The sequence below is a fragment of the Tiliqua scincoides genome, chromosome 2 (genome assembly GCF_035046505.1).
Source record: "Tiliqua scincoides isolate rTilSci1 chromosome 2, rTilSci1.hap2, whole genome shotgun sequence".
NCBI lineage: Eukaryota > Metazoa > Chordata > Lepidosauria > Squamata > Scincidae > Tiliqua > Tiliqua scincoides.
The window spans coordinates 208,849,171-208,867,474 of record NC_089822.1 but is presented as its reverse complement, the minus strand read 5'-3'; the positions used below and the strand labels follow the sequence as shown (position 1 = coordinate 208,867,474).

General features: G+C 45.6%; 1 long non-coding RNA gene across 1 annotated transcript; it reads right to left on the bottom strand.

Moving 5' to 3' along the window:
- Positions 1-11,387: 11,387 nt before the first annotated feature.
- On the bottom strand, positions 11,388-14,141 carry LOC136639341 (uncharacterized). Its single transcript, XR_010793672.1, has 2 exons — positions 13,958-14,141; positions 11,388-11,583 (listed from the first exon to the last, which is right to left on the bottom strand). It is a non-coding gene; the product is annotated as an uncharacterized lncRNA (long non-coding RNA).
- Positions 14,142-18,304: the final 4,163 nt, after the last annotated feature.

Genomic DNA, 18,304 nt, shown 5'->3' with positions numbered 1-18,304 from the left:
AGCAGTCATGGCAACCATGACTCAAGTAATTTTGGCCCCTATGCAAGTGGCAGGACACATGTTGGAACTGGTGGATGAAAAAAATGGATGGTCATCTAGATGTGGAGGAGATTAAGATCACTCCTTTGTTATGGGCAGATTACTTCCTGATAGGGTTTAGGTTGATATTGGTCCCTTATCTTTTCAAAGGTGGGGGAATAATTTGAATGGTCTACCCCCAGAAGATGGATATCGAAGGTTGCCTGAGGGGTATGGAGGTATTTTCCTACTACTGGGATTGATGACTAATCCAAAGTCCTAGACAACCTCTGGAATGAGGAAATGAATGGGGTAGTGGATCAGATTGCTTCTGACCTACCCCTGACTCCCAGGTTTACTGACGAACTGTTGGCAGTGAAGCAGCTAGGTGGGTGTCTTGAGCAAAGTAGTGGAAAACTCAAGTTAGTTCAATCAAATGTGGTGCTGGAGCTCATGCTAGAGCCTATTCTGAGGAAGGGAGGCAGCAAAGAAGGCTTTCTTCTCTAACACCATTCCGTCTGCGGAGAACCATCCTACGGAGCTGTTCTGAATTATCTGGAATCTTCTCCATCTGGTTCCTCAGGGAGGAGAGGACAACTCAGGTGCCCGTTGTGAACAGTTTGCTAATTAGTAAAATAATAATAATAGCAGCTTTCAAGTGTGATTTAGATTGAGGAAGTAAGATAAGAGGAAGAACATTGAACACACCCTCCTGCAGCACTGCTGCTCCAAATTCAAAGCGGACAACATCTATTTTAAAGTTTCTTCTTTCTTTTTTTAAACTGGGGGATCCGATCACAGATGTCCAATGTAGTTTGGCAAAGAAGCAAAACATTTCTTAGGGTTGCTTCATGCCCAATATTTTTGGCTGTACACCCACCATTTATTTATTTATTTGATGAATTTTTATCCTGCCTTTTTTCACCCAAAGCAGCTTGCAACACTTAAAACAATAACACCATAATCAATAAAAGACAGGAAAAGACAGAGAAACCCCACGGATCACATTAAATAATTAACCTAGCAGTTCTCACACTGTGGGTCTGTGGCTCAGCGGTGGGTCACAACCCATTGTTTGTTGGTGGTTCATGAAACTGACAGGGTAGATTAGTCTGTGTGCGTCAACCTGGTACCTGGAAGGAGCACTGCTGCCCAATTACCATTATAGTCACAGAGGCTTGAGTACTAATGTGTCTCAGTACACAAGTTGAGGATTACTGATCTAATCAACGGGTGGCATGGAGTAGCGGAACACAAATAATTCAGTCTGAAAAGAGACAAAATTCTTCTGGAGGAAAGAAATTTGCAAGTTTGTTTTTGTTTTTTTTAAAGTTCTCTGGTACTTGGTACTTGGACATTCCTGCCCATTGCAATTCTCACCAAGAAAAATGCAAGTGTTCTGGGGGGGGGGGGAGGCAATCACTGTGCTAATTCCCTTTGTACTGAACACAATAAACTGCTCAAAGGAAATTTGCTTGGGGTGCAAATCCAGATGCAGGTGAGGATCTTTGTTTGAAAGCTGGTGTCTTCTTGAAGGCCTCCAGCCATGCTAGAGCTGCTGTGGAATTCCTCTCCAGCTCTACAGAGATTAAAAGGATAAAGATGCAAACCTGGAAATTGTCCCTTCTGGACATATCAACTCACCATCCTTCGGGGAGTGGGATCAGAAGGGTTTAGCTGTTCTGCACCAAGGGGCGGAGAAACAGGCTGCAGCAAAAGTCCATTCCATGAATCTTTGGTTCCTGGGCCAAACTACATACATGCAATATGGGAAAACAGTGACTGGATCTCCCAATATCTTTTCCTTAGAGCAGCCACTATTGTCCCCGCCAAGATCCATTGGGGGTGGATGTGCTTGGCCCATTTTCTTGATGCAAACCACAACTGAGGTTAGCTGTTGAAGGAGAAAAAGTCAGGTAGAATACAGGTTGTTTATCCAGGCAGCGGGCAAATACAACTGCAGGGTCTTCTCTTAAAGCTTGGCCATTCCAACAAAATGGGCCACTTCCCTTTGTTCCCAAAGTAAAGGCCAGTAAAGTCTTGCATTCCCTGCAAATCATATTTCTTTTGTGCACATTCTGACACAGAATTCACTCTTGTACCAAGAGCATACAGTAATGAACAACGTGGCAAACAAATTGAAGGAAACCCCCAAGGGTGTTGCTGTGGATCTATTTTCTTAAGGGTGCAACAATAGGTGACTGCATTGAATATGCACACTGAAGACAGGCTTCTCTCCTCCCAATATGTTGGTGTTTAAATAAAATCTGGTTCACCAAGTTTAAATAAATAAATAAAATCTGGCTCATCAAGTTGCTATTTTTCTTACAGTAGTGCAGGTTTCGCCTGGCATGGGAGATACACCATGACAAACTGTTTTAAGCTGGTTTGCCAAAGTAATGGTATATTGAGCTAGGAAACTCTCTTCCACGTACCTCCTATAGTACTGGCATTTCTCCAGAGCAGCAGCAGCCCAAGTAAATCTCACTGAGACAAAACAATAAATCACTGTGGAGAGACTCCTGGAAAAAGATCTTCCTTCACATCTTTATCTTTCCCTCCATGACATTGCCATAGGACTCCTTCACAACAGTAGCCAACTTCAAAATGGAAAATTCCTATACACATGAAAGAGGAATGCTTTTGATCCCTTGTCTTTTGCCTAAATCACCGTTATACTCATCATACGTTAGTGGTCTCTAGAAAACACTCATTCTTTGTTTACACTGTCTAGCCTTGAGGGTTTTTTCTCCCAATGAGAAATGATGGTGATCAGACACTAGAACTAGAATGTCTAAAAGTTAAAACAAATTACTCATAACTCATATTATCCCTTTTGCCCCCAAAACAATATTTTAAAATATTGTTTGCTTATACTTGCTATATGCTAATTGTAAAGCCTGATCACAGCCTCATTCAGCTTAGAGCTGCTGTTGCTGCTGCTGTTGATGATGATGAGAGACTACTTTTCAGCAAAAAAAAAAAGATCAGTAAATGGCTTACACCAGGAAATAGCCACTAGTAACTGTCCCTGTTCATCCAGTGAGAAGACCACTGCATCCTGAACAACTGTGTTCCAATATATATATTGGAACCCCAGGCCCCCTTCCAGGCCTGGACAGCCCACAGAACATTTGTGACAGTCCCTGGCCTTGCACCAGCCCAAAGAGAGCTCTGGATTGCGCTCTTAAATATATAACATGAAGTTTGATGCTAAGCGGTGAGCAAATGGGATTCAATTCAGTCCCAGCACACAAACCGCCTTTGTTTTATTTTCATTTATTTTCATTTTCATGCCTTAAATGACATGCCTGGAAACAATTAAAAGAGATTCAACTATCAATGTAACAGTTCAATTTTGTGCCCCCACCCCCCGCACTGATGCAACTGCACCAAAAAAGCTTGCATTGCATCATCCAGGAGAGTGAGTCCTGGAGGTTTCCTCTGGGTAAGGAAACATTTGTTCCCTTACACAGGGTAAGCCTCCTGGCACGGAGGCACGGAGGGGTCTGCTTGAACCTCCGCCAGTGATTCCAGGTCACTGGTCTGGATTTCAGGATCGGGTCTGGGAAGGGGTTTAGTAGGCCTCCCACTGACTTAACTTTATTAGCATATCTCCACCCTGCTGCCTTGCATGGGGCAGCTCCAGCCTAGCCACTGGTGTTCTGGAAGAACACAGCTCCACACACTTGCGGAAGGCCATTTGTGATAGCCAGAAATTGCACCCCACCATCGGAACACTAGTTCTGGTGGTGGGGAGTTGGACTGCACTGTAAGTGTAATCAAAATGACAGGAGGACATAGAAAAGGTGCTGTAGGAGAGTAGTTCAACACTGAAGAAATGGAAGCTCAGTCTCTTAATAATTTTGGCTTCTTTCTCTCTGTCCATGTGTCTGCTCTCCTTCTCTTCCAATCTTTCCTTCACAGAGTCCTAGTGAAACAGTCACCTCATGCCTCCTAACCTCTTGTGACGGAAAACCTGTCTGACGATCCTGAACTTCTGAAGGATTGATAAGACTAAGAAAACAATTTTACCTCCAGTCAGCAAGTTCCTCAGGCTCAAACAGCTGCCTTTATGCCGGGCTCTTCGTGTAGCTTTGGCTCACACTCTGCTTCCTTGGCCCTCGGTGTAGTTTACTATTACGTCCTCCCTGTTTCCCCCAAGGCGGTCAAGGAGGCCAAAGTCAATGTGCTCAAGTCAACCAGGCCAAAATACACAATGGAATTCTAGGACCAAGTCACAGGACTCTTTTACAAGCCTGGCAAAATGCAGGCTCCACACTTGGCCTTCCACTGAGGCTTAACGAGGGTGTAAAATGAGCACTAATTGGCTTAGCATTGGAAATGTTAAGTATTTCAGTTAAAATAATAGTGGTAAATAGAAAAGATGACCTAGGAGAGTAGCTCGACACTGAAGAAAGAAAGTTCACTGTTCCTTAACATTTTACATCAATTGCAAAAGGTAGCAATTCCATTGTAACCTCTTAGGAAAGGACCAGGTAGCAAGGGAGATGGGCATTCAAGTCTCTAGAGCAGGGGTGGCCAACCTGTGGCATGCATGCCACTGGGGGCACATAGACACTTCCCAAGTGGCACACACAGATTTGCCTGTCATAGACACACCAGCCAACACAGCGTCTCATGGCCACGAACAAACAGTGCTTCTCCTGAGGCAAGGTGACATGGTACAGGGTGGGGATAATTCACCAAAACCGAGGCTCGGCAGATCATGTGGGGCAGTGAAATCACCCAATCAGGTCTAGAGAGGGCTGAAATAAGGTGGAGTGGCACATTCAAGATTTTGTACATAAAAAGTGGCACATGGCGTGCTGCGGGTTGGCCACCCCTGCTCTAGGGGCACCCCCTTCCCAAGTTCCAGGGCATTTATTGCTTTCAATGCTGGAAGAAACTAGATCAGACTTTCATGTCCGTGCTTGGAGGTGCATGTCAGAGATGGTTCTTGCTCTGTGAAGAAGCAGGGCATTCAGAAGCAGACCTGACTCCAGTTCCTGCTGTTTTCCCCTCTTCTCTACTACATGAAATGAGACTCATGGACCACAACTGTTATTATTAGCCATCAACGAGCACAGTAGTTTACAGAGTCAAAAGGCAGGTTCTTGTCCCAAACGACTTACAATCGAGGTAACATGAAGGCACAACAGAGGACGGGCAGGGGAGGAAGACAGGGATAAACAGGTGAAGCATATCAATTGTTTCAGTAATACATACTTCAGCTTTGTTATGGTAGGGAATGGGGACTAAGGGCCCAATCCTATCCAATTTTCCAGAGCCAGTGCAGATGTGCCACTGGGGTGTGTACTGCATCCAGTGATGGGGAGGCAGTCGCAGAGGCCTCCTCAAGGTAAGGAAACATTTTTTCCCTCACCTCAGGGCTGCATTGTGCCTGCACCAGTGCTGGAAAGTTGAATAGGATTGGGCCTTAAGTCATGCTGCCAAAGGCTTCAGTGAGATCCAGTAGCTTATAGTCCTCCTGTGAGTGTGGGTTTGCAGTGGATCTCACAAAAGGTGTTAGGACAAAAGCAGAGAAATGAATCATGCAAGTTACTCTGACGCTCCTTCCTTCCCCGCTTGTTCATCACATACAATTCAGCATTAAGTGCAGTTGATTTCAATGGGACATATAGGCTCTCTGGTTAGCTTAGCTCTCTTAGGATTGTACTTATCAACTGTGTTGCATCAACTGTCAATTCCCACTCTAGAAGACATTCTTTCATTCAGCAATGTTTAAGGACTCACTTAAGGCTGGAGGAAATGCTGTAGGGTGCAGTACAGAATATTTCAATTAGAGCTACAGTCGATTGTCATTTTTGCATAGTTCTTCCCCCAGCTTTCTGTTACTCCTATTGACGCAATGATCTCTTGAAAGGAGAGCATTCCTTAGATAAGTGTTCCTTAAGGGTCATGATTATATCTAGGTGAAGCTCATTTTCAAACGCTGACAGAGCTCTGGCCTGTGAAAGCCTCTGTCTCTTTGCAAGCCTTCACTGTGCCCCAGGGCCATTTTGGCTGCTACAGACTCACAGGGCTACCCTCTGGAATTTGTATCATTTTCAAATATTTTGTGTATATTATGAAAAAGAAAGGAAAAAAAAGATGGTTGCCCATCAGGACATTTGGGGAATCAGAGAATAAAGTAGCTAATTGGGATGATATGGAAGCATACTGTGAGGAACCGAGAGAGGCACTTTTGTTTTTCTTTTTTCTTAAGCAGATGAACTATGAACTTTGGTCACAGAAATGTTTAAGTGGAAGACTGGCTTAGCAGTCACTGACTTCTCTAGATACCACTGCATTTTAGAAAACAATAAATCCAGTACAGAAGGTATGCTGATTTCATTGTAAACATAGGAGAGGTTGATTATTTTGCCTGCATTAATTCCAGGGGTAAATTCACCATCCTGCGTGTCTCCATCCTACATGCAAGATCTTTGAGCACAATCCTATGCATGCTTTCCAATGACTTTCTACTCAGAAGAAAGTCCCATTATTGTCAATGGATCTTACTCCCAGGAAAGTGAGGACAGGATTGTACACTTTGTTAAACTTTTTAAAAAGGCAACACATATTTCCTGGTGACTATGGAGTTTAAAAAGAAACACACTTTTCCCTTGTACAGTAGTTTGATCAAACCTACAGGGATTCACAGCAGCTGAGATTTGTCCCTTTTAAGTGAATGTCCATCCTACTTACGCAATCTTGGGGAGCTGAAATATCTAATCATGAACTTCCACATTTTAGAACCAAAGTGCCTGATAAGCATTTAAAAGCCTGCTTCCCCTTCCAAGCCACTCCTAAAAATATCTGTTCCAGCAGCTTGTGCAATCTCCACAGTCCAAATTTCCTAATCCTTCTCCAAATAACAGCATATCCGCCCCCTTGCCCCACCCAGAGTGCAAGTGTGCAATTGGGTCTTGGATGAGGTGTGCTGAGTCTCCCAAAGAGCTCTTTCACCCTCCCAAACAGCTGGTAATTGGCGCAGAGCAAGGCATTCCAGAGGAATATTTAGCAGCCAGAATGAAAGGCATTTGAAACAAAGGGATCCATTGCATCAGACACGGATAGTTGGACCACAGCTTCATTCACAGTTTTCATCATATGGGAAATAACAGGCTGTAATCTGAGCCTCAACTCAGGCAGGGAATAACAAATGGAAAGGAATAAATGAACTGAAATGAGACCAAAGGTCTGCATTTGCTTGTGTTTAATCTTTTGTCTCCCTTACTTTTCATTTCCTCCCTCTCTTCGTTGCCTTCTTGCCCTCCATTCCAACCTAAATGTAGACTGTAAGCTTCTTAGAGCAAGGACGTGCCATTTACTCATGCTGCCATATGACGTATGATATATACTGGTAATGCTACATATATAAAATAGTAACAATGAATAAGGTATTATTGTTATTCCACCCTTTCTCCAAGTAGCTCAGGGAGGCATACTCTCTCTGCTCCCCCTTTCAATCCTCACAAAAGCGCTATGAGGTAGGTTAAGCTGAGAGCAGGTGGCTGGCCAAAGGTGAGCTGTATCACTGAGCAGGGGATTTGAAAAGAGATCTTCCTGATCCTAGTCCAACACTCTAACCACGACATCAGTTGGTTAGTGTTGGGGTATTTGGTCTGTGGAACTCCTTGCCACAGGATGTGGCGATGGCATCTGGCCTGGATGCCTTTAAAAGGGAAGTGGACAAATTTCTGGAGGAAAAATCCATCACAGATTACAAGCCATGATGTGTATGTGCAACCTCCTGATTTTAGAAATGGGCTATGTCAGAATGCCAGATGCAAGGAGGGCACCAGGATGCAGGCCTCTTGTTGTCTTGTGTGCTCCCTGGGGCATTTGGTGGGCCATTGTGAGATACAGGAAGCTGGACTAGATGGGCCTATGGCCTGATCCAGTGGGGCTGTTCTTATGTTCTTATCCCACAGGCTCAAACAACTAAAATGTACTTGAGCATGTGCAAAGTGCTTTCCCCTTAACAAAGGGTAACCATATCCAGGTCACTCACACCTACACTTAGAAAGACCAAGATTGCTGGACCGACCAGAAAGCCTAACTTCAAAAAGTGCTTGCCATCTCGTCTTGGAGATTAACCCCTAGAAAACAATTAGCAAAAAATGGTTGGTGGTGTTAACTGTACTGCAGATGAGTAGGACATTCTCCTTGAGAAATGTCACTGCAACCTAGCAGTGGCTTAGCAAGCAAAGGGCAGAGGGCAGTCCACCCTGGCTATCAGGCCAGAAGGGGGCATCATGGCCACACATGCGATCCTGAGTTTTAAAGAGTCTCCAGCATGCAAGCAAGACTCTTCAGAACTCCAGAGCGCACATGTGGCCACGTTACTTGCCAGCAGACGCTTGCTGGAGATATTTAGAACTCTGGAACACTTGCTGGCAGACACTGTAGTAAAGAGTCTCCAGCAGGCAAGTGACGCGGCTCTGAAGGTCAGAGTGTTGCATGCTTGCTGGAGACTCTTTAAAATTCTGGAGCACATGTGTGACTGTGTTGCTTACCAGCAGACGCTTGTTGGAGACTCTTTTCCAAAGCGTCTGCATTCCTGTATCCTAAACAAGGAGAACCCGGAAGTGATATCACATAACACAATGACATCATCTCCACTCTGTATGCTGCAGTTCCTAATAATGTTGCTGCAAGGAGCAGGGGACTGTTCTGATATGCGACCTATCCTTGAAAAGGGCCGTCACAGGAAGGCAAGGGAAGCAGCTTTCCCCCAAACCTACCCATTTCAGACCACATGTAATCATGCTTTTGAAATACTACTAGACCTCTGACCTAGGAATTCACCCCTCTCAAGTGTTCCTGGATTTCAGGAATGCCCCTCATCTGAGCCAGTAAGTTGTTACTTTTTATCTTTGGAAAATCTCCGAGTCCCACTTGATATTCCTAAACATATTGGCTTGAAATGTTGTGCAGCTGTGCATTATAGCTGCTAAAAAAGAAAAAAGGCCTCAGTTATAAAGCTTGATTGTCTAAATTAAGCAAGATAAAGAGTCTTGCTTAATTCCAAGCTCGCAGCTGGTTAATATTTCTATATGTATTTTTAAAAGTCAGTAACTCAATAATATATGGCTGCTACACACCCCTCGAAAAACTATATTAACAGGTCTATTTTCATGTTACAATATATTATGTACTTACAGTGCAATCACAAGACATAAGCAGCAGATAAAAACTACAAAGATGTTTCCCTGTGCTACTGCTGGTCCAGTAAAGAGAACCAGAGTGGTGTAGTGGTTTGGGAGGTGGACTTAGACCTGGAAGATCCAGGTTTGAATCTCCCCTCAGCCATGAAGTTTCCTGGGTGACCTTGGGCCAGTCACTTTCTCTTAGCCTCACCTACCTCACAGGGTTGTTGTGAGAACAAAAGGAGGGGAGCAGCTGTGTACACCGCCCTGAGCTCTTTGGAGGAATGGAGGTATAAAGGGAAAACTGGGAGCAGGAACAGATGTGTGCAAGCTAACCACTAGGTGTTACTTCCCTTGCTCAGCCTTCCTTTTCCCTGGGCCTTTTTCCTAGTCAGGTGGCTACACAAATATCCTATGCTCAGGTAGCAGGACCTGTTACAACTACAAAGTAATTCTCATAGCATTCCTTGTTTGCATGATCAAGTGTCTCATTTCCAAAATCCACGAACAGACAACAATTGATGTCTGAAAAAACAGGGAGAATTGCTTGTGCAGTTTCCCGCCAGAAAAGTCGTTTTACTTTCAGTTCTGCTTTGCTGATACGTTTAAAGGAGAGTGAAGAATATATTTGGATAGCTGAATACGTTTGGATACTGAGGGTTGGGAGTTATTTCAGTGCTAGCAATTCAAATACAGTTGCCAACATTTCTGTATGTGGCTCTTGTGCTTTTTACAACTGCATGAAAAACAGAAATGGACTTCACTTCCATGCCTGCAAAAGTGTCACACACTCATCTGTGATGCAGCTTGTTAACAGCACAGAAACTCAGCAAGAAAAAAAGGCGGCGTTCGGATGGCCACATGGTTGACACTCTCTGCCAGTCCACACAGTTGACAGGAATCAGAAAAACTTTCCACCTGGATGCTGTCCATGCTCCTGGTAATGCACTACAGCAGTATTTCTCAAACTGTGAGTCGGGACCCACTAGGTGGGTCACGAGCCAATTTCAGGTGGGTCCCCGTTCATGTCAATATTTTATTTTTAATATTCGATGGTATGTGACTGCACCTGGGGAAATGCTGAAAGCCTGTACTTTTAACAGGCTATTATGTATATGCTTTTAACAATGACAGAAAATGGGACTTATTCCTGGGTAAGTGTTAAACCCAGGATTGTTAAAAATTTCCTCCTTCATGATGTCACTTCCAGTCATGACATCACTTCTGGTGTGTCCTGACAGATGCTCATTCTAAAAAGTGGGTCCCAGTGCTAAAAGTTCGAGAACCACCGCACTACAGAGTTTTAAAAAAGTAAAACCTGCCACTGCTACACACCTTGCGTTACTCGTTGGAGGCGGTGGATATAGTTGGAAAGACCTGAGTGATAGCCTGAAGGCCACAGGCTTCAGCTTCTCCAAGGCCTTGGGTGCTTTCACTAAAGGTTCTGTCCCCAGGCCCTGGAGTCAGGGCTGGTTCACCTGTGTGGCTAACAGAGGTGGTCACCTCAGATAGCAGCTTGGTGGGGGGCCACCTCTCTGCTCAGTTGCCTCCACTGCTCCCTCCCACTCTCTGGGGGTCAGAGCGGAAGTGTAGAGGAGAGTGGGAGCACTATTTCCAGTCCAGGGAGTAGGTAGAGCAGAGGCTGGCACATCACTCGGGATGGGGAGACAGATTTGGCACAGGTGCTAGCTCTGCATGAGGCACCTTTTCAAGTGGTACCCTCTTCACCCTAGTATGGAGTCTTTTCCAGTGGCTGTTGCTGGTGTCTCTTCTGTGTCCCTTTTTTTAGACTGTGAGCCCTTTGGGGACAGGGAACCATTTATTGATTTATTTTGCCATGGAAACCACTTTGTGAATTACTTTCGTTAGAAAGCACTATATAAATACACTTAATAAGAATGTCAGAATAATGGCATTGCTACTGTAGGCAGGGGTGGATTGCCTCCAGTAATCCAGCTCTTTTGGTCTCAAATGGACATGAGGAGGTGAATCCTTCACATCCAATGCACAGGCCTCCCTATTTTGGATTCCAGAACAGCTCTACAAAATTGGAGAGCAAGAAGTACTATCAGGATGAGTCCTAAGGTTCATACTTCTTTAAAAATAGGATCCTGGGACACCAGTTACTCCCAGTCAGGCAACGACTAGCTCTCACCCTTCACACAAAAATGGCTACAACTAAAACATCCTGGCAGGGACATTCAGAAGGAATGGCATTCAGATTATTTTTAATGTTTCACATTTTTGTAGCCTAATACATTAATACAAAGCAGTTGAAATACAACCAGCAGCCTTCTGAGAAACCTCAGTAACTCCCACCCCCACGGACACATGCACAAGCGTGCACAATTGGTCACGATTGCTCTGGGCAGCTGCTCCCTCCAGTATGTTCCATCATAGCCTGTACCTGTTGAGATAAACAAACACAGCTCATTAACGAGACCAGGTATGCAACAACACATGCGAGTCGAAAATGGGCTCAATGCATACTGTAGTTTTACCGTAAATTAGAAGCATGTGGTGCCGTGATTTTAATAGATGCTGTGAAATGTCAGCAGAAGAAAGGAAATGCCTCCTTGCCACAGTTTGGATGCATGGCCACAAAAAGAGCCATGGAATCATTTTTCTGAGATCCCTTTGTAACACTTGCACTGGATAATGAGGCCATGCTTCTCTTACACAGGCGTTGTCTGAGCAAAATCAGTGGGACTACTCAGGAGTAATTAGGCACTCTTACTGCCCAAACCTTTCCCCCACCATTGGTGCTGATGCAGCTGTACTGTCAGAGTGTGTGCTGCATTCAATGGTGGGGGAGGGGGCCTGCCAGAGGTAAGGAAAAATATTTTCTACTTACCTCTGCATAGGCCTCCTGGTGGCCTATGAGTCTCCTCTGACTTATGCCAGCTATATAGCTGACATAGGTCTGAGTAGAGAAAAGGGGTGGGGTAGATTCAGAAAGAGGGAACAGGATCCTGGCACATGCTAATGCTGCCTAGACCCATCCCCTCCCCATCCCTGCCCCCTACCCTCCACCCTCCCTGCCCCCCAAATTCCCCTGCCCCCCCTTCCCCTTCACTAATCACAAGCACTGGTAGAGCCTCCATGAGCTGCTGCTCTGTGTACCACAGATAGGACTGGGCCCAAAATGACTCTCATGACCAAACTAGGCCAGACATGAGAGTTGCATTAGCAGTACTCCTTTTCTGTTATTTTCTTTTTCCAAAAGACTGTGGCCATAGTGCAGGAGAAGGAGATAATCCTAACCCTTTCTCCCGAACACCACGGCCCCAAACCAAATCCTCCCAAAGCTGCAACAGCCATAGAGGGTAAACCAGAGGGGTGCCTGCAAGTTTTCCATCCCATGGCTAATAACTTGGGGAGAAGCAATGAAGTTGGGGAGGCTGTACAGGGCATTCAACTCCCCTTGAGCCACATCACCCAAGTCCCAAACATGCAAACACAGCAACGTTTTGTGGTGCTGTTTGGAAAAAGTTCCAGTCGCAGACTTCATGTCTAGCCTGGCTCTATAAGCACATCATAAACTGAATGTTATTGAAGCTTCGTGGGTGGAAGTACAAAGAGCCAGATGAAGTGCTCTGTAACAGCTTGCTGAAATGGTTGTGTTTTGTTTGCATTTATGTAATGCAACTGCACCGTCAGTGTGTCATTTGGAGAGTCATTACTGTTCTAGGGTATGAGTTGAAAAAGCACATGTACAACACTCTCATGGACACTGCTATTGAGAGTTCCCATCTCAGAAGCCCCACTGAGGGAAAAGTTTGCTTTCCTCCCTACAAATGGTGTTCTGATTTGTTTGAGTTTAAAATCACCCGGGGGGGGGGGGGGATTGGCACAAAAATGCTTGAAGAGATCAAGTGTGAGAACTGCTGGGATCTGATTGATTTTCCAAGGCAACACCAGGTGGCCTTAAGCAAACCATGGTCTTTTAGCCCAAGTCTGTGGTATCATGGGAACAACGCAAATGAGTCACACAGTTGTTGTGGGTGAAAGCAGTAAAGACCATAAACCATTTAAATGATTATTAGTAGTAAAGGCAAGGGAAAGAGCACGTTCACACTGGCAGAGGCTGCCCTTTAAACACTTCTTGCTAGCTTGGTGCTATCTATCAGTATGACAAGACACTTCGGCATCACCTAAGCAACTCACAAAGATCTCAACATTTCTTAGGGACCTTTCCCAAAGACAGAAAGCTGAATCATGGTGCCCATGCCATCCAAAGCTTTTTCTCATGTTTACCTCCACCTGTATGTACCAGGTGTGAAGAAGGGGGAGGAAGGACTGTGTCACCTAACCTAGGCCCACTATCTGCCCATTGGGAGGAATGCTGGCAATGAGGCCTAAATGTGTACAGCTGGTTGGCATTCCATTCTAAGAGGATCCCTGCATGACTGGAGTTCCCACTGGTAGTTGTTCATATAGGCTACTCTTGTTGGCATTCCACTCAACACAGAGAGGTAAAGAGCGGGGGGGGGGGGCCTGATGGAGGAAAGAGATACCAGTGTCATCCCTCTGTCGTGTGTAGCCAGTAGATGTGCAGAAAATGTCTGAGCCAGGCCCGCCTTCACATATAAAGCAACAGTCTGAGAGTGGGAGAAGACAGATTGCCAGCCAGAAGCTTGCCTATGCTTGCAGCATACAAGCTTAATTCACTAGTACTGTACTGCTATACGTTTTGAAAACACTGAGTTTTTCTGATCTGATTGCCTGAGTGTGCATGCCTGCCTCCCCCCCCCCCCACCTCCAAACCCAGGAAGACTTACACAAAAGGAACTGCAAGTGGCTGCTATCGTTTTCTCATATAGCTGGCAAAACGGTTTCACTTTCATCCCCATTTGACCTTTGGCTGTTTTATGTGGGTAGATTTCCAGTCGGCATGCAAATACATCACCACAACAGCACACGTTGAAATGTTTTTCTTTGCTGCATTTTGTAACATGTGTTGGTTTTCTGGAACACGTTGGACTTCAGATAACCATTGTTATGCTTGTAGTTTGTACCATCGCAACCCTAATCACTGACATACGTTAAGCATTCGCTGGAGCAGGGCCCAGTTCTTTCTTCCCATGGGATCCCAGCATGCAGTTCTTTCAACTCAATCTGCCTTTCCCCCTCTCCTCTCCAGAGGCGGAATGGGGGTGGTGTGTGCTAATCTTCAGGTTTCCTCCATTTTAGGAATATGGCTTAGACTCTTCCATTGTACAATAACTCATTTCAGCACTAAAATATAGCTACTGTAAGTGGTGGTGGCTGGACATTGTGTGTGAAAGAGCAGTGATTAGATTGGGACTATCTGGGTAGCAGTTTCCATAGTACAGGGAAACAGCATCTATGTGCATTTTCTTTTTAATCCGTCACATGCTTTTACACCTGTATTTTTTTCACTGTGGGCTAATAACAGTTCCAGGAGTTATTTAGAAAGGGAAAACTGTGCAGAGAGGAACCCTGATCCCTTTTGGAGCAGCAAAACTATTTGGATCCTAACCACAAAGAGTGGATCTGACATGAGAATGTGAGCACCTGGAGACCTGATCTTAGCTCTCCTGCATCTCTTCTCCTCTTTGGCCCTCAGTTTCAAAGCTTTGGAAAACATCTGCATTTGGCCTCTGCTCAAATGGACTTCCTGAACCATCAGAACAACTACTCAGACAAGCCAGGCTGCCCCATTACGCAGAGTGCGCTCCTGTTCAAGCCCTTGCAGTGCCAGCTAGGAGGGCTGCTGTAGTAGGAAAGACCCACCTGCCCACTGGGAGTGCTGTGTTTCATGGACCACAGAAAGGCTCACTCCTGCCAGTAGCCCTGGTTCAGAGAACAAAGGCTTAGCTCCAGTCTCACTCCAAAGCTGGAACAAAGCGTGGGTACCCCTCCACTTTGTCTTTTCCTTTCCTCAGCTTTTTCTACTCTCTCCCTCCCCTCCACAAGACCCTTCGTTCTCCAGCCCCTCTTTTCCCTGGGTAATCCAACTGATTTCCCGGCATGCTTCTCCCCTTCGCCCCTCCTCCATTTAGGTCAATACAAACCCCCTTTTTCTTGTATTTTCTCTTTCCTTTGACCAAGGAATCACTGACATTTAGGACCTAGTTGTGTGAGCGATTGTTGTGTATGTTGCACTGCATTTTCTTGTTGATTCTCCTCCCTAGTTGTCATATTCTTATCCCCACCATAAAAGCTATATATTGTTAAACTTTTAATCTTCCCTCCCTCCTCATTTCACACTATTCCTTTCTGTGGTGCCATCAGCCACAACATGTGCTCCCTACACATACCCTATATTTCCCCAGTGTGCAAGTTACAAATGTTCCAAAAGCATGCTCAGTAACCAAAGACTCTGAAGAACACCAATGGGTACTGTAGAAGCCAAAAGCCATCCTGGTCCTCAACATCCCTAAATCTTTGCCCTCCCTCTGGTCAGATATTCTCTATAAACACTCAGAAAGTCACTTCTGTCCACTATCATGATGCCAGTCTGGTGCCAGAGGCTGCTGTAGCAACCTCAATGCCAGAGTGTGACTTGGAATCCCTGGGCAGGAAGCCAATACTACCAGCACTTTTCAAAGAACTATCAACAGCCTGAAATGGGGTCAATAGGAACTCAGGGCCCAGTCCTATGGGCTGTGGCACTGGTGCTGCACAGGTGCTGCTGACCTGTTGTGAAAAGTGCCGAAAGGCAGTTCTGCACCCATGGTACTGGCAAACCACTGGTGCCAGGCCCAGCATCAGTTGGTGCAGGGCCACAGGGCCGGAGGATGAGCGGTAAGGGCCCCCAGCGGTACGTTTTGGGGGTGGGGAGAGGGCAGGGAATGGTAGAAGCGGACCCATGTGTGGAGGTGGAGACAGTGGCAGGCTCTGCTGTCATATCCTAACCCCCTTCCCAGTCTGGGAAGCCTGACACAGGTCTCCTCAATTCTGCTCCTGTTCAATAGTGGGCACAGATCCAAGGAAACCCACTGAGACTGTCTGGGTTTCCTGGGAACATTCGTTCCCTTACCCTGAGAAGACCTGGCACTGCTTCCTTGCCCCACTGAATGCTTCCCTGCCCCATTTTGGCATTGCTGCAGCAAGTGGAAATTCACAGAAGGATCCAGGTACCTACATGAATTGAAAATGAAAAGACAATGCTGTCAACTCCCCTCCCCCCAAGAAGTTAGTAGACAAACCACGACCTCTAAGGAAGACATGGTAGTGTAGGATATCATCAGGGGTATCATCAACTAAACCAGCCCAGCTCCATAGTCCTATTTAAAAGTTCAGCACCCAGGGATGTCCCTAGAGTAGGTAGCTGCATGTTGCTTAACCTGAAACTTCTGCCCCAAATGCTGGTTTTCAACACTTATCAGAACCAAACTTAATTGACTGGTTTAGTCAATTCCTCTAAATAGGTTAAGTCCATACTGAGATGCTTCATGTTCCGAGAACTCTCATTTTTACTCGCTGAACTGATGCTTAAGACCGATAAGCATTTCATAATAGGCAAACTAACATATAAACACAGTACTGGCTTGCCAGGCTTTCACCACAAAGCATCCTGCATCAGTGTTGGTTAAGTAACTACAGTGGAAGTGATGATCAGTTGTTAGTGCAAGAGCTTCTTCTTCCTCCACGTTTGACACAGAGAATGTGCGTTGGGCCCATAGCGACAGCATCCTGTTGGATCATGTTCTTCCTCATTGCAACACCAGAAGCTATGTTTGGGAAATCCATGAGTATTGGTTGGAGATGACAGAACTGTGTCAGTTTCCAAACCTAGGGAGGAAAATTATATAAGGAGAGGGCCTGAGAATAAGGTTTGGTGCTGATACATTTAACACTAACATTATTAGGGCAGGTTTCTGCCTGCTAACTAACCATTTATTCGTTTCGCACTTTATGAACTGCTTTAGATGAAAAGTGGTATATATTGTTGGCAACCTTCAGTCTCGAAAGACTATGGTAACGCGCTCTGAATGGTGGTTCTGGAACAGCGTCTAGTGTGACTGAAAAGACCGATTCGGGAGTGACAATCCCTTCCACACTGGGAGCAAGTGTAGTCTGTCTCCCTGGCTATGGGCCTTCCTTCATTGCCTTGGTTTGTTGGCCAAGTGCCTCTTCAAACTGGGAAAGGCCATGCTGCACAGCCTGCCTCCAAGCGGAACGCTCAGAGGCCAAGGTTTCCCATCTGTTGAGGTTCATTCCTAAGGCCTTCAGATCCCTCTTGCAGATATCCTTGTATCGCAGCTGTGGTCTACCTGTAGGGCGCTTTTCCTGCACAAGTCCTCCATAGAGGAGATCCTTTGGGATCTAGCCATCGCCCATTCTCACGACGTGACCAAGCCAACACAGGCATTTCTATTTCAGCAGTGCATACAATGTTAGGGATTCCAGTTCATTCCAGGACTATGTTGTTTGGAACTTTGTCCTACCAGGTGATGCCAAGGATGTGTCAGAGGCAGCACATGTGGAAAGCGTTCAATTTCCTCTCCTGTTGTGAGTGAAGAGTTCATGACTCGCTGCAGTACAGAAGTGTACTCAAGACGCAAGCTCTGTAGACCTGGATCTTGTACGTTCCGTCAGCTTCTTGTTGGACAAGACTCTCTTTGTGAGTCTGGAAAATGTGGTAGCTGCTTTACTGATGCGTTTGTTTAGTTCAGTATCGAGAGAAAGAGTGTCAGAGATCGTTGAGCCAAAGTACCCAAAGTCATGGACAACCTCCAGTTCATGCTCAGAGATTGTAATGCAGGGAGGTGAGTCCACATCCTGAACCATGACTTGTGTCAGCAAAGAGGAAGTCACACAGACGTTTCAGCTGGACTTTGGACTTTGCTCTCAGTCTGGAGAGGTTGAAGAGCTTTCTGTCTGATTTGGTCCGGAGATAGATGCCTTCTGTTGCAGTTCCAAAGGCATGCTTCAGCAGGACCGCAAAGAAAATGCCGAACAAGGTTGACGCAAGAACACAGCCCTGCTTCAGATGTCAAAGGGGTCTGATGTGGCCAGAGCCATCAAAGACTACAGTGCCCTTCATGTCCTTGTGGAAAGACCTGATGAGGCTGAGGAGCCTGGGTGGACATCCGATCTTGGGGAGAATCTTGAAGAGGCCATCCCTGCTGACCAGGTCAAAAGCCTTCGTGAGATCT